The following is a 5827-nucleotide window of genomic DNA, read 5'->3' as shown; positions in this document are numbered from 1 at the left end:
ACTGATTTTCTTTAGGATTGACTGGTTGGATCTCCTTGCAGTCCAAGGGACTCTCAAGAGTCTTGTCCAACACCACAGTTCAAAAGCATCAATTCTTCAGTCCTCAGCTTTCTTCATAGTCCAACTCTCACATCCATACATGACCACTGGAAAAACCAAAGTTTTGACTAGACAGACCTTTGTTGGCAAAGTAATGTCTCTGCTTTTCAATATGCTGTCTAGGTTGGCCAAAACTTTTCTTCCAAGGAGTAAGCGTCTTTTAATTTCATGGCTGTAGTCACCATCTGCAGTGATTTTGGAACCCAAGAAAATAAAGTCTTACTGTTTCCCTATCTATTTGCCATGAACTGATGGGACTGGATGTCATGATCTTAGTTTTCTGAATATTGAGTTTAAGCCAACTTTTTCACTCTCCATTTTTCTGAATATTTGTAAGAAGAAAATCTTCTTTTTGGTCCATTTCTTTGGATCCATTCTTGTATTCTGTGTCAGTGAGTTTACACATACTCCTGTATACCATTTTCTGCCATTTTAATGGTCTTATGCTTCAGGTAGGCAAGAGCCTTAAACAGATTGTTGCGTGTGTGCTCAGTTGCTCAGTATGTCCAGCTCTTTGCAACCCTATGACTGCAAGCCCACCGGCCTCCTCTGTCCATGGAATTTTCCAGGCAAGAATACTAGAGTGGGTTGCCATTTCCTCCTCCAGGGGATCTGCCTGATCCAGGGATTGAACCTGCATCTCCTGTGTCTCCTGCATTGGCAGGTAGATTCTTCAGCACAGAGCCACCTAGGAAGCCCTTAAACAGATTAGTGTTTACATTTTTTAATAGATTTGATAGCTGGACAGTGTACATCAAAGGAACAATCCCCAAATTGACTGGCTTTTCCCTTTATTGTCAAATAATTTATTCTTTCATTCAATACTTTTATTTCCCCTAGTCAGCTTCTTGAAAGTCAATCCTAGGGTCACAGAGATGAATAAGACATGGCCTTGACACATTGTCTTGAAGAATTAATAGACTATAATAGTCATTATAGTGCATCATGATAAGCACTATGGTTGGCATATAGATGAAGTGTGTAAAGCACAAAGGTGAGAAGCAACAAGATTTGAAATGACATTCTCCACTTGAATTAAGCCAAGCTTTTGGAATTTATGTAGTAACACTATTAAACATGACCACTAATTAAACAATTACTTACAATTTACTGTAGATAAATTACATCTTTTTTAAAAACGACTCTGATTTATTTAGAGATTTAGAGAAACGTAGCTAAGGAGGCTGCCCCTGTAGCTCAGCGGTATAGAATCCACCTGCAATGCAGGAGACACAGGATATGTGGATTCCCTGGGTTAGGAAGATCCCCTGGAGGAGGGCATGGCAACCCACTCCAGAATTCTTGCTGGAGAAATCCTGTGGACAGAGGAACCTGGTGGGCTATGGTCCATGAGGTCACAAAGACGAAGACAACTGTAGAAAATGGGCATGCATGTACAAGCTAAGGAACTCAGTGTCTTAACAAAAATAAATCCAAAGTATGATCACTTAATTTTAGTTATGAATTAAATAACTAATAAAATTGTTTTCTAGTTTTTATCCATATAAGTATATTCTAAACCTTTCTACTTTCTGCTAAAAACTCTATCCTAATTGTTGTTGTTGTTTGTTTGTTTGTTTGTTTGTTTTTGGTACTAGCTCTCAGTGAACTCTACCAATATCTTTTTGGGACATGAAATCTATGTATCTCCCAGACCAGGCCACATCTTGGCAACTCCTCCAAATAAATGACAGTGGAAAAATGTCTAGAGTATGAAAAAGTGGTTAGAGGAATCAAATTTAAATGTGATGTACCTTGATTTTGCATACCTTAATACTGAGTGTACTTTGATTTTGGAAATTACATACAAATTTTACAGAAGAGAGTTTCTATTTTTAAACTTTGGTTTTCTAACTAAAATTAAAAACCTGTCCTAATAACTTTAACAGTTTAACCATATGATGTAACATATTAAATGCTTTTAAAGGCAATTAGTATACTATCCTTAATGAGCATCCAAATTGAGAAAGCTAACATGTCCCTATCTGAGAGTTTTAAAGCTAACAGCATTACTGTATGGACAGATGCAAAGACGTGAATTAGTCAGTGTCATTAATTTGTTCAAGCAAGGAGTTAAGTGTCTTCCTAAATCAATAAGTAAGAGCCTTACAACTCTTCCAAGATTTACCTAAACTGTTTTGGGACTACCAATTATTAACAGGTATACTTGTCAGAATACCTAAATGAGTTTTCAAATAAAAGGGTAGACTTGATCTGGAATAGTAGTTCATATATCATTTAGAAGGGCCCTCCAAATTGCCCAGGTACTCTTTCCCAAGTGCCAAACATTTGTTTCTTCCTTACTACTCCAATATAAACCTGAATTCTAGACATTATGAAACATATTATCCAGACCCATCCTGATTTTAGTAAAAAGAATTGAGTGTAAATAATATTTATTGTCATGTAGATGCCTTGGCTGAAGCTGCCTTAAAAAGACAGTTTCACTCTGCTTATACAGCAATGTTTCACCTTCTACAGTAGCACACATGCATTATATAAAAGTACACTTGGACAAAGCCAAAAGGAAAGATGAAAGTGTAATTCACCAAGGGAAGAAATATATAAAGGAAGGTGACTAAACTGAGACTTTATACAACTGTTTATTTGTCATAAAACCATCCATGAGCTGAGATATAAGCATAAGCATTAAGTGAATGACAGTTGTTTTATTGTGTTTTCAACGTTTTTAGTTGTATCTTAAAAAATACCAGATGCTATCCACATGATGCCAAACATATGGCTTTTGGCTGTGCTCTTGTGATCTGTAGTAGATTGTTAAATAATGTACAGGGCAGGGGGAAAAAGCGATTTACAGATAGCCCTGGCCTGAGTGGCTTGCAGCTGGATCTAATTTCACTGAACTGATGGCCTCTTCCCTCCAGCACCTTCTATTTTATCAAATGCCACATATTGTTTTTTGAAGTGGTTCTTGTTGTCGTAGTGAATACCACAGATGGATAGCACACAGGACATTTGGTTGTCTGTTTTCTGACTAAGGTCAGGACCTACTGTTGTTCATGTTTGGGTACAGGGCGTTTTTCATGGGACGGCCCAAGACAACTAATGAGTTTCAGCTGTCTAAGAGGTAATATATAAGACATTGCTCACTTGGTTGACATACTTAGAGGCATTTGAATTCTTAGGCACTATTGTGGTGTCTCCTAAGTGTGAAATTTCTTTGTGTCATTTATGAAACTGACATGTCACCTGGAAAAACATGAAAAAGGTAAGAAGGAGAATAAATAAAGGTTAATAATTACTTAATTGCATTGTGATTGACTATATACTTCTCTGCCTCTGCTAGTAGATTTTAAGCTTCTTGAAGGCATACATATGCCTTATTCAATGCTCAATAGCCTGCACATAGCCCAGGGGCTGGTACATAACAGGGGCTTAAATATTTGTTTAATGAATAGATGGAAAAACAAGCATTCAAAGAATTTCCATATACTTGATAATTATGAAGGCAGAGGATTAGTATATGAATGGTAAGCTTGTAGATCTCATTCTGAAGTTTTCCCTAAACCCTATCATTTTAAGATTCATCTTTGTAGCTTTGTTTACATGATCTGTTTCTTTTAACTGTAGCATAATACTTGTGTGTGCATTTGCTACATTTTACCTGCCAGTCTCTAACCCATAGGAGCCAAGACTGCTTCCAACTTCCTTCCAACACAGGATAATTTCCAGCCATCTCTGCTGTTGCCATGACATTGCAGTGTGGGACCATATGGGAGACACTTGCAGATGGGGCTGGTTAAACTTTTTAAATGTTGCCGAAGCCATACCTTTTTTCCTTTATTAAAAGGGAAACTTTTCCATGAGGTTTCTATCTCCTGAGTCTTCATTTAGTAAACCATGCATAGATTTCCCCAGGCCATTTCTAGGGATTCTGTTGCCTACCACTTCTCCCTCCATTTCTGTCTCTGAAGAGAATGGTATATTTCTCTTTTCTCTCTGAAACTCAGCCTCATGCAGTCTACTCAAACTAGTTTACATTGTGAGAACAATGGAACTTTATGTGTGTAAACTTACACCAATTATCTTCTTGGCTTAAGCTTTTGAGTTCCATAATACCCGGCTCTAGCAAATCAAAATTGGTTTACCATAACGGTTCTTGCTATCTTATGATCTGTTTTCCACAATACAGCCTTATTTCTCTCTCTCTCTCTTTTTAGATACATTAGTTTTTGCAGTTTATTTTTATTGTGGTAAAATACACGTAACACAAAATTTACCATCTTAACAATTTTTAAGTATATAATTCAGTGGTATTAAATACATACACAATGCATAACCATCACTGCCATCCATCTTCATTAACTATTTTCATCTTATAAAACTGAACCTCTATGTTCAAGCTGGTTTTTGAAAAGGCAAAGGAACCAGAGATTAAATTGCCAACATCCACTGGATCATCAAAAAAGCAAGAGAGTTCCAGAAAAGCATCTATTTCTGCTTTATTGACTATGCCAAAGCCTTTGACTCTGTGGATCACAATAAACTGTGGAAAATTCTTCAAGAGATGGGAATACCAGACTACCTGATCTGTCTCTTGAGAAATTTGTATGCAGGTCAGGAAGCAACAGTTAGAACTGGACATGGAACAAAAGACTGGTTTCAAATAGGAAAAGGAGTACGTCAAGGCTGTATATTGTCACCCTGCTTATTTAACTTATATGCAGAGTACATCAAGAGAAACGCTGGGCTGGAGGAAGCACAAACTGGAATCAAGATTGCCAGGAGAAATATCAATAACCTCAGATATGCAGATGACACCACCCTTATGGCAGAAAGTGAAGAAGAACTAAAGAGCTTTTTGATGAAAGTAAAAGAGGAAAGCGAAAAAGTTGGTTTAAAGCTCAACGTTCAGAAAACGAAGATCATGGCATCTGGTGATGGCATTTGCCATCACTTCATGGCAAATAGATGGGGAAACAGTGGAAACAGTGGCTGACTTTATTTTGGGGGGCTCCAAAATCACTGCAGATGGTGGTTGCAGCCATGAAATTAAAAGGCGCTTACTCCTTGGAAGGAAAGTTATGACCAACCTAGGCAGCATATTAAAAAACAGAGACATTACTTCGTTAACAAAGGTCCATCTAGTCAAGGCTATGGTTTTTCCAGTAGTCATGTATGGATGTGAGAGTTGGACTGTGAAGAAAGCTGAGCACCGAAGAATTGATGCTTTTGAACTGTGGTGTTGAAGACTCTTGAGGGTCCCTTGGACTGCAAGGAGATCCAACCAGTCCATCCTAAAGGAAATCTGTCCTGGGTGTTCTTTGGAAGGACTGATGTTGAAGCTGAAACTCCAATACTTTGGCCACCTGATGCAAAGAGCTAACTCATTTGAAAAGACCCTGATGGTGGGAAAGATTGGGGGCAGGAGGAGAAGGGGACAACAGAGGATAAGATGGTTGGATGGCATCACCAAGTGGATGGACATGAGTTTGAGCCTCCAGGGCTTGGTGATGGACAGGGAATTCTGGCATGCTGCAGTCAATGGGGTTGCAAAGAGTTGGACTTGACTCAGCAAGTCAACTGAACCAAAGTACCTGATATAAATGGGATTATACAGTATGTGTCCTTTTTCTTATTCTACATATAAATAATATCACACAATATTTGTCTTTGTCTGATTTAATTCAGTTAGCATAATGTCTCAAGTTCCATCCATGTTGTAGCATATGTCTGAATTTCCTTTTTTAAAAGTCTGAATAGTATT

This window comes from Bison bison, unplaced genomic scaffold, assembly GCF_000754665.1.
Source record: "Bison bison bison isolate TAMUID 2011002044 unplaced genomic scaffold, Bison_UMD1.0 scf7180017864473, whole genome shotgun sequence".
Taxonomy (NCBI): Eukaryota; Metazoa; Chordata; class Mammalia; order Artiodactyla; family Bovidae; genus Bison; species Bison bison.
The sequence above is the reverse complement of the archived record's forward strand: the minus strand, read 5'-3'. Positions refer to the sequence as shown.